The following is a 20,896-nucleotide window of genomic DNA, read 5'->3' as shown; positions in this document are numbered from 1 at the left end:
CCCTAGTTTGCATTTCTTAGAATTTGAGGTGACACTCAGAGTTGTCTTGGGCGTGACTGTACCTTTCATAGGAGATGTGCTAATCCCCAAACCCTCTTCCTTTTTCCCAGTAATCTGTCTTAGTGCCTCTAGCAAGTTGTTTTCTGAAACAAAGCTTACCTGAACATCCTGTAAAATTGGTAACTTTTCAGTAGCAGTACAGTGCAGTATATAGCATTCCTGTTGCGCACAGCATCTAGATCCAAAAATTGCTTACTCTACCCCAGAAATTAGAATTCACCCAGTCAAACAGAGGGATCTATAAAGAGCATGGCAAGTAGTTAACATAAGCTACTTCCCCCAAGTTCTCTTGGTGAACTCTGCTGCCCTCTTTTAACAGAAGAATGCAACTGCAGGTCTTGCTTCTCAGCAAGGTACCTACATATAGAATCCTTGGTGCACTCTTGCTAAATCTGCTGGAATGTGTCTTCTATTGTGCCCAAGGTGGTTGTGTATTTGGGGACTCAGGGAAGCAAGGGAGCAGTCTAATGCACTGCAGTGCTAAGAGAGGCATGCCTTTTTCAGAAAAAAGTTCAGGTTTTCTGCCAATCAGAAAAAAATAGCAATGCAATCAGGCCAAAGGCAGAACACACATGCCAGTGAGTCTCTGTGGCGCAATTGGTTAGCGCGTTCGGCTGTTAACCGAAAAGACGCTGCTGTTTTGGGCACAAAGACACAGAGTGTTCCACTCAGTAAACCTGAGTCATTTCTCCCGTGTTCTCTGGGTTCAGCCTACTGTCCCCTTTTAAGACAAGTGCGCAACTGTGGCTTTCTCCTCATAGCAAGTTATGCCTACACAGAGGGCATTTGGTGCACTGTTGATGGGCTCTGTCCTCTACTAAATCCCCTGTGTTTGTGGATTACGGGAGGTAGGGAAGTGCTTGATACCCTGATTTGCTGTGGGAAATAGAGCTATTTTAGAAATATTTTCAGGTTGCCTGGGGAGCATAAGCAAACAGCACACCAATCAGGCCCCAGAGTAAGCACTGCATGAGTCTCTGTGGCGCAATCGGTTAGCGCGTTCGGCTGTTAACCGAAAGGTTGGTGGTTCAAGCCCACCCAGGGACGATGCGTTTTGGCTCAAAAATTCAGCATGACCAACTATGAACTTCTGTTTACCTCTCGCAGGTCTCGTCTGCTGACGTCCAAAAAATCCAATAAACTGCAAGCAATTCTTCTCGCTTGCTTTAGTTTTTCAAAACTTGCCATTCAATTCATAAACATCAAGACTTCATGGGAAGGGTTTGGCTGCAGCGTGTACTGATGCACAGAAGGAAGCTATCCTAGCCAGTCTACTTAAAGAAGCAATGAGGCTCTGCAGGTGCATGTACGTCTCCTACCTTTACTCTGTCATCAGACACACCAGGTGGATTGCCACAAGGACCTCGTGGCGCAATGGTAGCGTCTGACTCCAGATCAGAAGGTTGTGTGTTCAAATCACGTCGGGCTCATATTTGCCTTTCCCACTCTGAAATACAAAATTGCTCTTCAGTATCTCGTTATTTCAACCTGACTGCATCTTTGTGCTCTGGGCCTAGTTGTTCTGGCGTTTCGAATGTAAGCTTTGCAGCAGGGAAGTATCATATTGACAGACACCCATGAAGGACATGGTCAACCTTTAAAGCAGGCCAATCTCTATGTTTTACTGGATGCAGCAGAAGTATTTCCTCTTTACCATCTCTACAAGTGGGCCTGACTGATGTGCTGTTTTGTGCACGCTACGTGGGCTTTGTAAAGCATACCTCTGCCATTTGCATGGCCTCCTAGCGCTGTCAATATTTTCGTGTAATCGCTGAATGCTGCACTGTCCTGGGAACTGTAGGTGTGACTAAAGGATATATGCTGGGGCCCCGAAAGGGGGTCGGCAGTCTACTGGCAATGCCCATCACTTTGCAGTTTGGGTTTGTGAGTTCAGGTACCGGTCTGGTGTCGGAAACCTGTAAGCGCCCTCCCAATCAACTGTCGGTCCTGGATTGTGAGGATTTCCCCTTATACTGGTCTCAGTAGACACATTTCCATTTTACTTTTTCACTCTCGCATTGCCTATTTCTCTCTCTCTCATAGATACATTATAGACAAGAGAGACATTGTCAGCGAGAGGGCTTCACAGCACCTTCCCCCATTTCCCTAAGTGCATTGCAAGGGGCTCTGGGAGGCGTGCACATTTGTCTGAAACACAAAGATCCACTGGCAATAAAAAGCGTAGGTCCCTAGTTTGCATTTCTTAGAATTTGAGGTGACACTCAGAGTTGTCTCGGGCGTGACTGTACCTTTCATAGGAGATGTGCTAATCCCCAAACCCTCTTCCTTTGTCCCAGTAATCTGTCCTAGGACCTGTAGCAAGTTGTTTTCTGAAACAAAGCTTACCTGAACATCCTGTAAAATTGGTAACTTTTCAGTAGCAGTACAGTGCAGTATATAGCATTCCTGTTGCGCACAGCATCTAGATCCAAAAATTGCTTACTCTACCCCAGAAATTAGAATTCACCCAGTCAAACAGAGGGATCTATAAAGAGCATGGCAAGTAGTTAACATAAGCTACTTCCCCCAAGTTCTCTTGGTGCACTCTGCTGCCCTCTTTTAACAGAAGAATGCAACTGCAGGTCTTGCTTCTCAGCAAGGTACCTACATATAGAATCCTTGGTGCACTCTTGCTAAATCTGCTGGAATGTGTCTTCTATTGTGCCCAGGGTGGTTGTGTATTTGGGGACTCAGGGAAGCAAGGGAGCAGTCTAATGCACTGCAGTGCTAAGAGAGGCATGCCTTTTTCAGAAAAAAGTTCAGGTTTTCTGCCAATCAGAAAAAAATAGCAATGCAATCAGGCCAAAGGCAGAACACACATGCCAGTGAGTCTCTGTGGCGCAATTGGTTAGCGCGTTCGGCTGTTAACCGAAAAGACGCTGCTGTTTTTGGCACAAAGACACAGAGTGTTCCACTCAGTAAACCTGAGTCATTTCTCCCGTGTTCTCTGGGTTCAGCCTACTGTCCCCTTTTAACACAAGTGCGCAACTGTGGCTTTCTCCTCATAGCAAGTTATGCCTACACAGAGGACATTTGGTGCACTGTTGATGGGCTCTGTCCTCTACTAAATCCCCTGTGTTTGTGGATTAGGGGAGGTAGGGAAGTGCTTGATACCCTGATTTGCTGTGGGAAATAGAGCTATTTTAGAAATATTTTCAGGTTGCCTGGGAAGCATAAGCAAACAGCACACCAATCAGGCCCCAGAGCAAGCACTGCCTGAGTCTCTGTGGCGCAATCGGTTGTTAACCGAAAGGTTGGTGGTTCAAGCCCACCCAGGGACGATGCATTTTGTCTCAAAAATTAAGCATGACCAACTATGAACTTCTGTTTACCTCTCGCAGGTCTCGTCTGCTGACGTCCAAAAAATCCAATAAACTGCAAGCAATTCTTCTCGCTTGCTTTAGTTTTTCAAAACTTGCCATTCAATTCATAAACATCAAGACTTCACGGGAGGGGTTTGGCTGCAGCGTGTACTGATGCACAGAAGGAAGCTGTCCTAGCCAGTCTACCTAAAGAAGCAATGAGGCTCTGCAGGTGCATGTACGTCTCCTACCTTTATTCTGTCATCAGACACACCAGGTAGACTGCCACAAGGACCTCGTGGCGCAATGGTAGCGCGTCTGACTCCAGATCAGAAGGTTGTGTGTTCAAATCACGTCGGGGTCATACTTCCTTTTCCCACTCTGAAATACAAAATTGCTCTTCAGTATCTCGTTATTTCAACCTGACTGCATCTTTGTGCTCTGGGCCTAGTTGTTCTGGCGTTTCGAATGTAAGCTTTGCAGCAGGGAAGTATCATATTGACAGACACCCATGAAGGACATGGTCAACCTTTAAAGCAGGCCAATCTCTATGTTTTACTGGATGCAGCAGACGTATTTCCTCTTTACCATCTCTTCAAGTGGGCCTGACTGATGTGCTGTTTTGTGCACGCTACGTGGGCTTTGTAAAGCATACCTCTGCCATTTGCATGGCCTCCTAGCGCTGTCAATATTTTCGTGTAATCGCTGAATGCTGCACTGTCCTGGGAACTCTAGGTGTGACTAAAGGATATATGCTGGGGCCCCGAAAGGGGGTCGGCAGTCTAGTGGCAATGCCCATCACTTTGCAGTTTGGGTTTGTGAGTTCAGGTACCGGTCTGGTGTCGGAAACCTGTAAGCGCCCTCCCAATCAACTGTCGGTCCTGGATTGTGAGGATTTCCCCTTATACTGGTCTCAGTAGACACATTTCCATTTTACTTTTTCACTCTCGCATTGCCTATTTCTCTCTCTCTCATAGATACATTATAGACAAGAGAGACATTGTCAGCGAGAGGGCTTCACAGCACCTTCCCCCATTTCCCTAAGTGCATTGCAAGGGGCTCTGGGAGGCGTGCACATTTGTCTGAAACACAAAGATCCACTGGCAATAAAAAGCGTAGGTCCCTAGTTTGCATTTCTTAGAATTTGAGGTGACACTCAGAGTTGTCTCGGGCGTGACTGTACCTTTCATAGTGCTAATCCCCAAACCCTCTTCCTTTGTCCCAGTAATCTGTCTTAGTGCCTCTAGCAAGTTGTTTTCTGAAACAAAGCTTACCTGAACATCCTGTAAAATTGGTAACTTTTCAGTAGCAGTACAGTGCAGTATATAGCATTCCTGTTGCGCACAGCATCTAGATCCAAAAATTGCTTACTCTACCCCAGAAATTAGAATTCACCCAGTCAAACAGAGGGATCTATAAAGAGCATGGCAAGTAGTTAACATAAGCTACTTCCCCTAAGTTCTCTTGGTGCACTCTGCTGCCCTCTTTTAACAGAAGAATGCAACTGCAGGTCTTGCTTCTCAGCAAGGTACCTACATATAGAATCCTTGGTGCACTCTTGCTAAATCTGCTGGAATGTGTCTTCTATTGTGCCCAAGGTGGTTGTGTATTTGGGGACTCAGGGAAGCAAGGGAGCAGTCTAATGCACTGCAGTGCTAAGAGAGGCATGCCTTTTTCAGAAAAAAGTTCAGGTTTTCTGCCAATCAGAAAAAAATAGCAATGCAATCAGGCCAAAGGCAGAACACACATGCCAGTGAGTCTCTGTGGCGCAATTGGTTAGCGCGTTCGGCTGTTAACCGAAAAGACGCTGCTGTTTTTGGCACAAAGACACAGAGTGTTCCACTCAGTAAACCTGAGTCATTTCTCCCGTGTTCTCTGGGTTCAGCCTACTGTCCCCTTTTAACACAAGTGCGCAACTGTGGCTTTCTCCTCATAGCAAGTTATGCCTATGATATGATAAGGCATTTGTAACGCGCCTATACACAAGTGTTTCAAGGCGCGACGAGGCAGGGGGGGGACAAGGGGAGACAGACAACGATCTTACTAGGCCAGGTGTCATTCAGATCGCGCAAGTGCAAGGGTAGAGGGGAAGGGAAAAGTGCATGGGGGAAGGGAGAGGGGAAAGTGCAGTACAGGGTTATAAGCATACAGCATACAGGATAAATAACAAGGGCCAGCTGGTGGCAAGTGCGAGGTAAGTGCAGACAAGTGCTGGGAAGGGGGGCTGTATGGATACAGACACAGTCCCGTAGTGCAGGGGTTGCCGTGGAGGCAGTGCAGGGGAGAGTGGCTGGGCCGAGAACGGTGAATGGCCCAGTTGCAGATTCAGTGCAGTTTCAGTAGTATTAGCAGGGGAGAGGGGGAGAGAAAGCGGAGGCAAAGAGGAAGGTTTTGAGGTGCTTCCGGAACCGGAGGTGGTTCTCCTCAAGTTTCAGGGAGGTAGGAAGGCTGTTCCAGAGGGAGGCCCCTGCAGTGGAAAGAGATCTGCCCCCAACTCGTTGTTTGGAGAAGCGGCTGACCCTGAGGGAGTTGGAGGCGGATGAGCGAAGAGCTCGAGAAGGAAGATATTTAGGAAGAGAGAGTTGAAGGTATTTTGGCCCAAGGCCCCAGACGGCCTTGTGGACAATGCAGAGGGTTTTGAACTTGATCATCGCAGTCACTGGGAGCCAGTGTAGTGATTTCAGTCCTGGAGAGATACGGTCCCTGGGCTTGAGGCCAAGGACAAGCCTTGCAGTCCTGTTCTGGATGAGTTGCAAAGGGCGGAGAGTAGAGGCGGGCAGATTAAGATAGAGGCTGTTACAGTAGTCCAGCTTAGAGAGAACCAGGGCTCTAGAGACAGTGAGCTTCTGGGGGAAGGAGAGGAAAGGAAGGATACCTCTGAGGAGGTGTAGCTGGTAGTGTGACTTCTTAGATACGTCGGATATGTGAGGAGAGAGGGAGAGTGTGGAGTCGAAGATGACCCCAAGGTTTTTTGCCTTGCAGGTAGGAGTAGGAAGAGGGCCCAGAGAGGCCGGCCAGAGAGCAGCAGGGAAGGAGGGAGTGGGAGTGCCGATGAGTAGAATCTCAGTCTTACTGGCATTAAGGCAGAGGTCGTTGGCGGCACACCATTCCTGGATAGCAGAAAGACAGTCAGAGATGAGGGAAGGAGAAGAGGAGGCCGAGGGTAGCCTGAAAATGAGTTGGGTATCATCCGCATAGCACTGAAAGTAGGGGCAGAGAGCGGCGATGTGGTGGGCAAGAAGTGCCAGATACTGGTTGAACAGCCAGGGAGAGAGGTTAGATCCCTGGGGGACACCACAGGTAGAGAAGAAGATGTCAGAGAGGAAAGACCCCAGTTGGACCTGGGAGGGTCGATTTGAGAGGAAAGAGGTCAGCCACGTCAGAGCCTGACCAGTGATACCGAGGTTATCACGGAGACGGTTGAGCAGGATGGTATGGTTGACAGTATCAAAGGCAGAAGAGAGATCAAGCAAAATGAGAACACATGGAATGTTAGAGTCAAGGTTCGAGAGCAGGTCCTCACGGATGTTCAGGAGAGCAGTTTCCGTGCTTCTGGCAGCTCTGAAGCCAGACTGATGGTCATGAAGACTACCAACACATTCAGCATGGAGATTAAGCTGGGAGATGGCCAGTTTCTCCAGGAGCTTGCCCAGGAAGGGAGTGATAGAGATTGGGCGATAGTTAGCTGGGCAGGAAGGGTCGGAAGAGGGTTTCTTAAGAAGGGGGTGCACAAGGGAGTGCTTGAGAGGGGATGGGAAGACTCCAGAGGCGAAGGAGTGACTGCAGAAGTCAGCAAGGGCAGGAGCCAAGGAGTCAATGTGGTCCTTGATAGTTTTGGAGGAACAGGGGTGGACCTGTTTTGATGAGACTTTCATAGATCGGACTTGTCTTGAAACCTCGTCAGCAGAAAAAAGGGGAAAGGAAGAGAAGGAGAGAGGAGGGGTGGCTGCAGAAGAGCCAGAGGAAGGGCAGGGAATAGAGGGGGGGAGGTTATAGGAGGAGAGTGAGGACAGGATGTCCTGAGTTTTTGAAATGAAGTGAGAGGCCAGTGCCGTGCAGAGGGCCTGGGAGGGGACAGGAGAGGTAGAGACTGCAGCAGGGTTGGCCAGCTCCTTGCAGATTTTAAAGAGTTCGGCCGAATTGTTAGATGCCGCAGAGATGCGGGCTTGGATAAGGGCTCTCTTCTTGGTGAGAACGGAGAGCCGGTATTGCCTTTGGAGCAGGCGACAGGCCAGTTTGTCAGAGGATGAACATGAAGCACGCCATTTCCTCTCTGCCACCCTGCACTTGCGCTTAAGGGTGACGAGATCCGAGTCATACCAGGAGTTACATTTGGCTTTGGGCTTCAGGCGGATTCTCATGACAGGGGCAAGGATATCAAGAGTATCAGATATAGCGGAGTGGAGAGTGGAGAGGGCTGTGTCAGGGTGGGAGTCAGCCGAAGGGGGAGGAGGGGGCAAGAAGGTGGCAGCAAAAGCCTCAACTGACACGCGCTTCATGGGTCGGATGACCGAGAAGGAAGGTGGCAGTGATGGGGGTGGCTTTGCCTGTGGGGTAGGGAGGGTGAGGTGGGAGGAGAGGAGAAAGTGATCACTCCAGGAGAGAGGAGTGGAGAGAGGGACAGAGAGGGGAAGGTCAGAGGAGATCAGGGCATCAAGAGTGTGCCCTGCAGAATGAGTCGGCCCAGACGGGAGAATAGAGAGTGAGAGAGAGTCGCAGAGGTTGCGAAAGAGTCCAGAGGGGGGACAGGAGGCATCCAGGTGGATGTTGAAGTCTCCAAGAAAGAGGAGTTGAGTGGTTGAGGACAGGAGTGAGGAGGAGAGGTCCGCCCACTCGGAGAGGAAGGAGGAAATTTGACCAGGTGGCCGATAGATAGTAGCCACGGTAAGGGAATGGCTAGGAGAGAGAGAGAGTCGGCAGACAAGACATTCAAAAGAGGAGTAGGTCTGCATGGGAGTAACAGTGGCAGGAATCCACTCAGGGAAGATAAGGGCCACACCTCCCCCCGCACGGTTGGGCCTGGGCACAGAGAGGATCTCTATATACAGAGGACATTTGGTGCACTGTTGATGGGCTCTGTCCTCTACTAAATCCCCTGTGTTTGTGGATTAGGGGAGGTAGGGAAGTGCTTGATACCCTGATTTGCTGTGGGAAATAGAGCTATTTTAGAAATATTTTCAGGTTGCCTGGGAAGCATAAGCAAACAGCACACCAATCAGGCCCCTGTGTAAGAACTGCATGAGTCTATGTGGCGCAATCGGTTAGCGCGTTCGGCTGTTAACCGAAAGGTTGATGGTTTAAACCCACCCAGGGACGGTGCATTTTGGCTCAAAAATTAAGCGTGACCAACTATGGACTTCTGTTTACCTCTCGCAGGTCTCGTCTGCTGACGTCCAAAAAATCCAATAAACTGCAAGCAATTCTTCTTGCTTGCTTTAGTTTTTCAAAACTTGCCATTCAATTCATAAACATCAAGACTTCATGGGAAGGGTTTGGCTGCAGCGTGTACTGATGCACAGAAGGAAGCTATCCTAGCCAGTCTACTTAAAGAAGCAATGAGGCTCTGCAGGTCAATGTACGTCTCCTACCTTTATTCTGTCATCGGACACACTATGTGGATTGCCACAAGGACCTCGTGGCGCAATGGTAGCGCGTCTGACTCCAGATCCGAAGGTTTCGTGTTCAAATCACGTCGGGGTCATATTTGCTTTTCCCACTCTGAAATATAAAATTGCTCTTCAGTATCTCGTTATTTCAACCTGACTGCATCTTTGTGCTCTGGGCCTAGTTGTTCTGGCGTTTCGAATGTAAACTTTGCAGCAGGGAAGTATCATATTGACAGACACCCATGAAGGACATGGTCAACCTTTAAAGCAGGCCAATCTCTATGTTTTACTGGATGCAGCAGAAGTATTTCCTCTTTACCATCTCTTCAAGTGGGCCTGACTGATGTGCTGTTTTGTGCACGCTACCTGGGCTTTGTAAAGCATACCTCTGCCATTTGCATGGCCTCCTAGCGCTGTCAATATTTTCGTGTAATCGCTGAATGCTGCACTGTCCTGGGAACTCTAGGTGTGACTAAAGGATATATGCTGGGGCCCCGAAAGGGGGTCGGCAGTCTAGTGGCAATGCCCATCACTTTGCAGTTTGGGTTTGTGAGTTCAGGTACCGGTCTGGTGTCAGAAACCTGTAAGCGCCCTCCCAATAAACTGTCGGTCCTGGATTGTGAGGATTTCCCCTTATACTGGTCTCAGTAGACACATTTCCATTTTACTTTTTCACTCTCGCATTGCCTATTTCTCTCTCTCTCATAGTTACATTATAGACAAGAGAGACATTGTCAGCGAGAGGGCTTCACAGCACCTTCCCCCCTTTCCCTAAGTGCATTGCAAGGGGCTCTGGGAGGCGTGCACATTTGTCTGAAACACAAAGATCCACTGGCAATAAAAGGCGTAGGACCCCAGTTCGCATTTCTTAGAATTTGAGGAGGCACTCAGAGTTGTCTCGGGCGTGACTGTACCTTTCATAGGAGATGTGCTAATCCCCAAACCCTCTTCCTTTGTCCCAGTAATCTGTCCTAGGGCCTCTAGCAAGTTCTTTTCTGAAACAAAGCTTACCTGAACATCCTGTAAAATTGGTAACTTTTCAGTAGCAGTACAGTGCAGTATATAGCATTCCTGTTGCGCACAGCATCTAGATCCAAAAATTGCTTACTCTACCCCAGAAATTAGAATTCACCCAGTCAAACAGAGGGATCTATAAAGAGCATGGCAAGTAGTTAACATAAGCTACTTCCCCCAAGTTCTCTTGGTGCACTCTGCTGCCCTCTTTTAACAGAAGAATGCAACTGCAGGTCTTGCTTCTCAGCAAGGTACCTACATATAGAAACCTTGGTGCACTCTTGCTAAATCTGCTGGAATGTGTCTTCTATTGTGCCCAAGGTGGTTGTGTATTTGGGGACTCAGGGAAGCAAGGGAGCAGTCTAATGCACTGCAGTGCTACGAGAGGCATGCCTTTTTCAGAAAAAAGTTCAGGTTTTCTGCCAATCAGAAAAAAATAGCAATGCAATCAGGCCAAAGGCAGAACACACATGCCAGTGAGTCTCTGTGGCACAATTGGTTAGCGCGTTCGGCTGTTAACCGAAAAGACGCTGCTGTTTTTGGCACAAAGACACAGAGTGTTCCACTCAGTAAACCTGAGTCATTTCTCCCGTGTTCTCTGGGTTCAGCCTACTGTCCCCTTTTAACACAAGTGCACAACTGTGGCTTTCTCCTCATAAAAAGTTATGCCTAGACAGTGGACATTTGGTGCACTGTTGATGGGCTCTGTCCTCTACTAAGTCCCCTGTGTTTGTGGATTAGGGGAGGTAGGGAAGTGCTTGATACCCTGATTTGCTGTGGGAAATAGAGCTATTTTAGAAATATTTTCAGGTTGCCTGGGAAGCATAAGCAAACAGCACACCAATAAGGCCCCAGTGTAAGCACTGCATGAGTCTCTGTGGTGCAATCGGTTAGCGAGTTCGGCTGTTAACCGAAAGGTTGGTGGTTCAAGCCCACCCAGGGACGATGCATTTTGGCTCAAAAATTCAGCATGACCAACTATGAACTTCTGTTTACCTCTCGCAGGTCTCGTCTGCTGACGTCCAAAAAATCCAATAAACTGCAAGCAATTCTTCTCGCTTGCTTTAGTTTTTCAAAACTTGCCATTCAATTCATAAACATCAAGACTTCATGGGAAGGGTTTGGCTTCAGCGTGTACTGATGCACAGAAGGAAGCTATCCTAGCCAGTCTACTTAAAGAAGCAATGAGGCTCTGCAGGTGCATGTACGTCTCCTACCTTTATTCTGTCATCAGACACACCAGGTGGAGTGCCGCATGGACCTCGTGGCGCAATGGTAGCGCGTCTGACTCCAGATCCGAAGGTTTCGTGTTCAAATCACGTCGGGGTCATATTTGCTTTTCCCACTCTGAAATATAAAATTGCTCTTCAGTATCTCGTTATTTCAACCTGACTGCATCTTTGTGCTCTGGGCCTAGTTGTTCTGGCGTTTCGAATGTAAACTTTGCAGCAGGGAAGTATCATATTGACAGACACCCATGAAGGACATGGTCAACCTTTAAAGCAGGCCAATCTCTATGTTTTACTGGATGCAGCAGAAGTATTTCCTCTTTACCATCTCTTCAAGTGGGCCTGACTGATGTGCTGTTTTGTGCACGCTACGTGGGCTTTGTAAAGCATACCTCTGCCATTTGCATGGCCTCCTAGTGCTGTCAATATTTTCGTGTAATCGCTGAATGCTGCAGTGTCCTGGGAACTCTAGGTGTGACTAAAGGATATATGTTGGGGCCCCGAAAGGGGGTCGGCAGTCTAGTGGCAATGCCCATCACTTTGCAGTTTGGGTTTGTGAGTTCAGGTACCGGTCTGGTGTCGGAAACCTGTAAGCGCCCTCCCAATCAACTGTCGGTCCTGGATTGTGAGGATTTCCCCTTATACTGGTCTCAGTAGACACATTTCCATTTTACTTTTTCACTCTCGCATTGCCTATTTCTCTCTCTCTCATATATACATTATAGACAAGAGAGACATTGTCAGCGAGAGGGCTTCACAGCACCTTCCCCCATTTCCCTAAGTGCATTGCATGGGGCTCTGGGAGGCGTGCACATTTGTCTGAAACACAAAGATCCACTGGCAATAAAAGGCGTAGGACCCCAGTTCGCATTTCTTAGAATTTGAGGAGGCACTCAGAGTTGTCTCGGGCGTGACTGTACCTTTCATAGGAGATGTGCTAATCCCCAAACCCTCTTCCTTTGTCCCAGTAATCTGTCCTAGGGCCTCTAGCAAGTTGTTTTCTGAAACAAAGCTTACCTGAACATCCTGTAAAATTGGTAACTTTTCAGTAGCAGTACAGTGCAGTATATAGCATTCCTGTTGCGCACAGCATCTAGATCCAAAAATTGCTTACTCTACCCCAGAAATTAGAATTCACCCAGTCAAACAGAGGGATCTATAAAGAGCATGGCAAGTAGTTAACATAAGCTACTTCCCCCAAGTTCTCTTGGTGCACTCTGCTGCCCTCTTTTAACAGAAGAATGCAACTGCAGGTCTTGCTTCTCAGCAAGGTACCTACATATAGAAACCTTGGTGCACTCTTGCTAAATCTGCTGGAATGTGTCTTCTATTGTGCCCAAGGTGGTTGTGTATTTGGGGACTCAGGGAAGCAAGGGAGCAGTCTAATGCACTGCAGTGCTACGAGAGGCATGCCTTTTTCAGAAAAAAGTTCAGGTTTTCTGCCAATCAGAAAAAAATAGCAATGCAATCAGGCCAAAGGCAGAACACACATGCCAGTGAGTCTCTGTGGCACAATTGGTTAGCGCGTTCGGCTGTTAACCGAAAAGACGCTGCTGTTTTTGGCACAAAGACACAGAGTGTTCCACTCAGTAAACCTGAGTCATTTCTCCCGTGTTCTCTGGGTTCAGCCTACTGTCCCCTTTTAACACAAGTGCGCAACTGTGGCTTTCTCCTCATAGCAAGTTATGCCTACACAGAGGACATTTGGGGCACTGTTGATGGGCTCTGTCCTCTACTAAACCCCCTGTGTTTGTGGATTAGGGGAGGTATGGAAGTGCTTGATACCCTGATTTGCTGTGGGAAATAGAGCTATTTTAGAAATATTTTCAGGTTGCCTGGGAAGCATAAGCAAACAGCACACCAATCAGGCCCCAGTGTAAGCACTGCATGAGTCTCTGTGGCGCAATCGGTTAGCGCGTTCGGCTGTTAACCGAAAGGTTGGTGGTTCAAGCCCACCCAGGGACGATGCATTTTGGCTCAAAAATTCAGCATGACCAACTATGAACTTCTGTTTACCTCTCGCAGGTCTCGTCTGCTGACGTCCAAAAAATCCAATAAACTGCAAGCAATTCTTCTCGCTTGCTTTAGTTTTTCAAAACTTGCCATTCAATTCATAAACATCAAGACTTCATGGGAAGGGTTTGGCTGCAGCGTGTACTGATGCACAGAAGGAAGCTATCCTAGCCAGTCTACTTAAAGAAGCAATGAGGCTCTGCAGGTGCATGTACGTCTCCTACCTTTATTCTGTCATCAGACACACCAGGTGGACTGCCACTAGGACCTCGTGGCGCAATGGTAGGGCGTCTGACTCCAGATCAGAAGGTTGTGTGTTCAAATCACGTCGGGGGCATATTTGCTTTTCCCACTCTGAAATACAAAATTGCTCTTCAGTATCTCGTTATTTCAACCTGACTGCATCTTTGTGCTCTGGGCCTAGTTGTTCTGGCGTTTCGAATGTAAGCTTTGCAGCAGGGAAGTATCATATTGACAGACACCCATGAAGGACATGGTCAACCTTTAAAGCAGGCCAATCTCTATGTTTTACTGGATGCAGCAGAAGTATTTCCTCTTTACCATCTCTTCAAGTGGGCCTGACTGATGTGCTGTTTTGTGCACGCTACGTGGGCTTTGTAAAGCATACCTCTGCCATTTGCATGGCCTCCTAGCGCTGTCAATATTTTCGTGTAATCGCTGAATGCTGCACTGTCCTGGGAACTCTAGGTGTGACTAAAGGATATATGCTGGGGCCCCGAAAGGGGGTCGGCAGTCTAGTGGCAATGCCCATCACTTTGTAGTTTGGGTTTGTGAGTTCAGGTACCGGTCTGGTGTCAGAAAACTGTAAGCGCCCTCCCAATCAACTGTCGGTCCTGGATTGTGAGGATTTCCCCTTATACTGGTCTCAGTAGACACATTTCCATTTTACTTTTTCACTCTCGCATTGCCTATTTCTCTCTCTCTCATAGATACATTATAGACAAGAGAGACATTGTCAGCGAGAGGGTTGCACAGCACCTTCCCCCATTTCCCTAAGTGCATTGCATGGGGCTCTGGGAGGCGTGCACATTTGTCTGAAACACAAAGATCCACTGGCAATAAAAGGCGTAGGACCCCAGTTCGCATTTCTTAGAATTTGAGGAGGCACTCAGAGTTGTCTCGGGCGTGACTGTACCTTTCATAGGAGATGTGCTAATCCCCAAACCCTCTTCCTTTGTCCCAGTAATCTGTCCTAGGGCCTCTAGCAAGTTGTTTTCTGAAACAAAGCTTACCTGAACATCCTGTAAAATTGGTAACTTTTCAGTAGCAGTACAGTGCAGTATATAGCATTCCTGTTGCGCACAGCATCTAGATCCAAAAATTGCTTACTCTACCCCAGAAATTAGAATTCACCCAGTCAAACAGAGGGATCTATCAAGATCATGGCAAGTAGTTAACATAAGCTACTTCCCCCAAGTTCTCTTGGTGCACTCTGCTGCCCTCTTTTAACAGAAGAATGCAACTGCAGGTCTTGCTTCTCAGCAAGGTACCTACATATAGAAACCTTGGTGCACTCTTGCTAAATCTGCTGGAATGTGTCTTCTATTGTGCCCAAGGTGGTTGTGTATTTGGGGACTCAGGGAAGCAAGGGAGCAGTCTAATGCACTGCAGTGCTAAGAGAGGCATGCCTTTTTCAGAAAAAAGTTCAGGTTTTCTGCCAATCAGAAAAAAATAGCAATGCAATCAGGCCAAAGGCAGAGCACACATGCCAGTGAGTCTCTGTGGCACAATTGGTTAGCGCGTTCGGCTGTTAACCGAAAAGACGCTGCTGTTTTTGGCACAAAGACACAGAGTGTTCCACTCAGTAAACCTGAGTCATTTCTCCCGTGTTCTCTGGGTTCAGCCTACTGTCCCCTTTTAACACAAGTGCGCAACTGTGGCTTTCTCCTCATAGCAAGTTATGCCTACACAGAGGACATTTGGTGCACTGTTGATGGGCTCTGTCCTCTACTAAATCCCCTGTGTTTGTGGATTAGGGGAGGTAGGGAAGTGCTTGATACCCTGATTTGCTGTGGGAATTAGAGCTATTTTAGAAATATTTTCAGGTTGCCTGGGAAGCATAAGCAAACAGCACACCAATCAGGCCCCAGTGTAAGCACTGCATGAGTCTCTGTGGCGCAATCGGTTAGCGCGTTCGGCTGTTAACCGAAAGGTTGGTGTTTCAAGCCCACCCAGGGACGGTGCATTTTGGCTCAAAAATTCAGCGTGACCAACTATGGACTTCTGTTTACCTCTCGCAGGTCTCGTCTGCTGACGTCCAAAAAATCCAATAAACTGCAAGCAATTCTTCTCGCTTGCTTTAGTTTTTCAAAACTTGCCATTCAATTCATAAACATCAAGACTTCATGGGAAGGGTTTGGCTGCAGCGTGTACTGATGCACAGAAGGAAGCTATCCTAGCCAGTCTACTTAAAGAAGCAATGAGGCTCTGCAGGTGCATGTACGTCTCCTACCTTTATTCTGTCATCAGACACACCAGGTGGACTGCCGCAAGGACCTCGTGGCGCAATGGTAGCGCGTCTGACTCCAGATCAGAAGGTTTCGTGTTCAAATCACGTCGGGGGCATATTTGCTTTTCCCAGTCTGAAATATAAAATTGCTCTTCAGTATCTCGTTATTTCAACCTGACTGCATCTTTGTGCTCTGGGCCTAGTTGTTCTGGCGTTTCGAATGTAAGCTTTGCAGCAGGGAAGTATCATATTGACAGACACCCATGAAGGACATGGTCAACCTTTAAAGCAGGCCAATCTCTATGTTTTACTGGATGCAGCAGAAGTATTTCCTCTTTACCATCTCTTCAAGTGGGCCTGACTGATGTGCTGTTTTGTGCACGCTACGTGGGCTTTGTAAAGCATACCTCTGCCATTTGCATGGCCTCCTAGCGCTGTCAATATTTTCGTGTAATCGCTGAATGCTGCACTGTCCTGGGAACTCTAGGTGTGACTAAAGGATATATGCTGGGGCCCCGAAAGGTGGTCGGCAGTCTAGTGGCAATGCCCATCACTTTGCAGTTTGGGTTTGTAAGTTCAGGTACCGGTCTGGTGTCAGAAAACTGTAAGCGCCCTCCCAATCAACTGTCGGTCCTGGATTGTGAGGATTTCCCCTTATACTGGTCTCAGTAGACACATTTCCATTTTACTTTTTCACTCTCGCATTGCCTATTTCTCTCTCTCTCATAGATACATTATAGACAAGAGAGACATTGTCAGCGAGAGGGTTGCACAGCACCTTCCCCCATTTCCCTAAGTGCATTGCATGGGGCTCTGGGAGGCGTGCACATTTGTCTGAAACACAAAGATCCACTGGCAATAAAAAGCGTAGGACCCCAGTTCGCATTTCTTAGAATTTGAGGAGGCACTCAGAGTTGTCTCGGGCGTGACTGTACCTTTCATAGGAGATGTGCTAATCCCCAAACCCTCTTCCTTTGTCCCAGTAATCTGTCCTAGGGCCTCTAGCAAGTTGTTTTCTGAAACAAAGCTTACCTGAACATCCTGTAAAATTGGTAACTTTTCAGTAGCAGTACAGTGCAGTATATAGCATTCCTGTTGCGCACAGCATCTAGATCCAAAAATTGCTTACTCTACCCCAGAAATTAGAATTCACCCAGTCAAACAGAGGGATCTATAAAGATCATGGCAAGTAGTTAACATAAGCTACTTCCCCCAAGTTCTCTTGATGCACTCTGCTGCCCTCTTTTAACAGAAGAATGCAACTGCAGGTCTTGCTTCTCAGCAAGGTACCTACATATAGAAACCTTGGTGCACTCTTGCTAAATCTGCTGGAATGTGTCTTCTATTGTGCCCAAGGTGGTTGTGTATTTGGGGACTCAGGGAAGCAAGGGAGCAGTCTAATGCACTGCAGTGCTAAGAGAGGCATGCCTTTTTCAGAAAAAAGTTCAGGTTTTCTGCCAATCAGAAAAAAATAGCAATGCAATCAGGCCAAAGGCAGAACACACATGCCAGTGAGTCTCTGTGGCACAATTGGTTAGCGCGTTCGGCTGTTAACCGAAAAGACGCTGCTGTTTTTGGCACAAAGACACAGAGTGTTCCACTCAGTAAACCTGAGTCATTTCTCCCGTGTTCTCTGGGTTCAGCCTACTGTCCCCTTTTAACACAAGGGCGCAACTGTGGCTTTCTCCTCATAGCAAGTTATGCCTATACAGAGGACATTTGGTGCACTGTTGATGGGCTCTGTCCTCTACTAAATCCCCTGTGTTTGTGGATTAGGGGAGGTAGGGAAGTGCTTGATACCCTGATTTGCTGTGGGAAATAGAGCTATTTTAGAAATATTTTCAGGTTGCCTGGGAAGCATAAGCAAACAGCACACCAATCAGGCCCCAGTGTAAGCACTGCATGACTCTCTGTGGCGCAATCGGTTAGCGCGTTCGGCTGTTAACCGAAAGGTTGGTGGTTCAAGCCCACCCAGGGACGATGCATTTTGGCTCAAAAATTCAGCATGACCAACTATGAACTTCTGTTTACCTCTCGCAGGTCTCGTCTGCTGACGTCCAAAAAATCCAATAAACTGCAAGCAATTCTTCTCGCTTGCTTTAGTTTTTCAAAACTTGCCATTCAATTCATAAACATCAAGACTTCATGGGAAGGGTTTGGCTGCAGCGTGTACTGATGCACAGAAGGAAGCTATCCTAGCCAGTCTACTTAAAGAAGCAATGAGGCTCTGCAGGTGCATGTACGTCTCCTACCTTTATTCTGTCATCAGACACACCAGGTGGAGTGCCGCATGGACCTCGTGGCGCAATGGTAGCGTCTGACTCCAGATCAGACGGTTGCGTGTTCAAATCACGTCGGGGTCATATTTGCTTTTCCCACTCTGAAATATAAAATTGCTCTTCAATATCTCGTTATTTCAACCTGACTGCATCTTTGTGCTCTGGGCCTAGTTGTTCTGGCGTTTCGAATGTAAACTTTGCAGCAGGGAAGTATCATATTGACAGACACCCATGAAGGACATGGTCAACCTTTAAAGCAGGCCAATCTCTATGTTTTACTGGATGCAGCAGAAGTATTTCCTCTTTACCATCTCTTCAAGTGGGCCTGACTGATGTGCTGTTTTGTGCACGCTACGTGGGCTTTGTAAAGCATACCTCTGCCATTTGCATGGTCTCCTAGCGCTGTCAATATTTTCGTGTAATCGCTGAATGCTGCACTGTCCTGGGAACTCTAGGTGTGACTAAAGGATATATGCTGGGGCCCCGAAAGGGGGTCGGCAGTCTAGTGGCAATGCCCATCACTTTGTAGTTTGGGTTTGTGAGTTCAGGTACCGGTCTGGTGTCAGAAAACTGTAAGCGCCCTCCCAATCAACTGTCGGTCCTGGATTGTGAGGATTTCCCCTTATACTGGTCTCAGTAGACACATTTCCATTTTACTTTTTCACTCTCACATTGCCTATTTCTCTCTCTCTCATAGATACATTATAGACAAGAGAGACATTGTCAGCGAGAGGGTTGCACAGCACCTTCCCCCCTTTCCCTAAGTGCATTGCATGGGGCTCTGGGAGGCGTGCACATTTGTCTGAAACAAAAAGATCCACTGGCAATAAAAAGCGTAGGACCCCAGTTCGCATTTCTTAGAATTTGAGGAGGCACTCAGAGTTGTCTCGGGCGTGACTGTACCTTTCATAGGAGATGTGCTAATCCCCAAACCCTCTTCCTTTGTCCCAGTAATCTGTCCTAGGGCCTCTAGCAAGTTGTTTTCTGAAACAAAGCTTACCTGAACATCCTGTAAAATTGGTAACTTTTCAGTAGCAGTACAGTGCAGTATATAGCATTCCTGTTGCGCACAGCATCTAGATCCAAAAATTGCTTACTCTACCCCAGAAATTAGAATTCACCCAGTCAAACAGAGGGATCTATAAAGATCATGGCAAGTAGTTAACATAAGCTACTTCCCCCAAGTTCTCTTGGTGCACTCTGCTGCCCTCTTTTAACAGAAGAATGCAACTGCAGGTCCTGCTTCTCAGCAAGGTACCTACATATAGAATCCTTGGTGCACTCTTGCTAAATCTGCTGGAATGTGTCTTCTATTGTGCCCAAGGTGGTTGTGTATTTGGGGACTCAGGGAAGCAAGGGAGCAGTCTAATGCACTGCAGTGCTAAGAGAGGCATGCCTTTTTCAGAAAAAAGTTCAGGTTTTCTGCCAATCAGAAAAAAATAGCAATGCAATCAGGCCAAAGGCAGAACACACATGCCAGTGAGTCTCTGTGGCGCAATTGGTTAGTGCGTTCTGCTGTTAACCGAAAAGACGCTGCTGTTTTTGGCACAAAGACACAGAGTGTTCCACTCAGTAAACCTGAGTCATTTCTCCCGTGTTCTCTGGGTTCAGCCTACTGTCCCCTTTTAACACAAGTGCGCAACTGTGGCTTTCTCCTCGTAGCAAGTTATGCCTACACAGAGGGCATTTGGTGCACTGTTGATGGGCTCTGTCCTCTACTAAATCCCCTGTGTTTGTGGATTACGGGAGGTAGGGAAGTACTTGATACCCTGATTTACTGTGGGAAATAGAGCTATTTTAGAAATATTTTCAGGTTGCCTGGGGAGCATAAGCAAACAGCACACCAATCAGGCCCCAGTGTAAGCACTGCATGAGTCTCTGTGGCGCAATCGGTTAGCGCGTTCGGCTGTTAACCGAAAGGTCAAAAATTCAGCATGACCAACTATGAACTTCTGTTTACCTCTCGCAGGTCTCGTCTGCTGACGTCCAAAAAATCCAATAAACTGCAAGCAATTCTTCTCGCTTGCTTTAGTTTTTCAAAACTTGCCATTCAATTCATAAACATCAAGACTTCATGGGAAGGGTTTGGCTGCAGCGTGTACTGATGCACAGAAGGAAGCTATCCTAGCCAGTCTACTTAAAGAAGCAATGAGGCTCTGCAGGTGCATGTACGTCTCCTACCTTTATTCTGTCATCAGACACACCAGGTGGACTGCCACTAGGACCTCGTGGCGCAATGGTAGCGCGTCTGACTCCAGATCCGAAGGTTGCGTGTTCAAATCACGTCGGGGGCATATTTGCTTTTCCCACTCTGAAATACAAAATTGCTCTTCAGTATCTCGTTATTTCAACCTGACTGCATCTTTGTGCTCTGGGACTAGTTGTTCTGGCGTTTCGAATGTAAGCTTTGCAGCAGGGAAGTATCATATTGACAGACACCCATGAAGGACATGGTCAACCTTTAAAGCAGGCCAATCTCTATGTTTTACTGGATGCAGCAGAAGTATTTCCTCTTTACCATCTCTTCAAGTGGGCCTGACTGATGTGCTGTTTTGTGCACGCTACGTGGGCTTTGTAAAGCATACCTCTGCCATTTGCATGGCCTCCTAGCGCTGTCAATATTTTCGTGTAATCGCTGAATGCTGCAGTGTCCTGGGAACTCTAGGTGTGACTAAAGGATATATGTTGGGGCCCCGAAAGGGGGTCGGCAGTCTAGTGGCAATGCCCATCACTTTGCAGTTTGGGTTTGTGAGTTCAGGTACCGGTCTGGTGTCGGAAACCTGTAAGCGCCCTCCCAATCAACTGTCGGTCCTGGATTGTGAGGATTTCCCCTTATACTGGTCTCAGTAGACACATTTCCATTTTACTTTTTCACTCTCACATTGCCTATTTCTCTCTCTCTCATAGATACATTATAGACAAG

At 47.5% G+C, this 20,896-nt stretch overlaps 5 non-coding genes across 5 annotated transcripts; all 5 read left to right on the top strand.

Moving 5' to 3' along the window:
• The first annotated feature begins 1,033 nt into the window (after positions 1–1,033).
• TRNAN-GUU (transfer RNA asparagine (anticodon GUU)) lies at positions 1,034–1,107 on the top strand. The gene has a single exon. It is a non-coding gene; the product is annotated as a tRNA-Asn (tRNA).
• A 2,547-nt stretch (positions 1,108–3,654) lies between these two features.
• TRNAW-CCA (transfer RNA tryptophan (anticodon CCA)) lies at positions 3,655–3,726 on the top strand. The gene has a single exon. It is a non-coding gene; the product is annotated as a tRNA-Trp (tRNA).
• Positions 3,727–13,102: 9,376 nt separating this feature from the next.
• Positions 13,103–13,176, top strand: TRNAN-GUU (transfer RNA asparagine (anticodon GUU)). Its single transcript has one exon. It is a non-coding gene; the product is annotated as a tRNA-Asn (tRNA).
• Positions 13,177–15,351: 2,175 nt separating this feature from the next.
• On the top strand, positions 15,352–15,425 carry TRNAN-GUU (transfer RNA asparagine (anticodon GUU)). The gene has a single exon. It is a non-coding gene; the product is annotated as a tRNA-Asn (tRNA).
• A 313-nt stretch (positions 15,426–15,738) lies between these two features.
• Positions 15,739–15,810, top strand: TRNAW-CCA (transfer RNA tryptophan (anticodon CCA)). The gene has a single exon. It is a non-coding gene; the product is annotated as a tRNA-Trp (tRNA).
• The last annotated feature ends 5,086 nt before the right edge of the window (positions 15,811–20,896 follow it).

The sequence above is a fragment of the Ambystoma mexicanum genome, chromosome 11 (genome assembly GCF_040938575.1).
Source record: "Ambystoma mexicanum isolate Mex_15411 chromosome 11, UKY_AmexF1_1, whole genome shotgun sequence".
Lineage (NCBI taxonomy): Eukaryota > Metazoa > Chordata > Amphibia > Caudata > Ambystomatidae > Ambystoma > Ambystoma mexicanum.
Note: the sequence above shows the minus strand (reverse complement) of the source record. Positions and strands in the feature narration are given on the sequence as shown.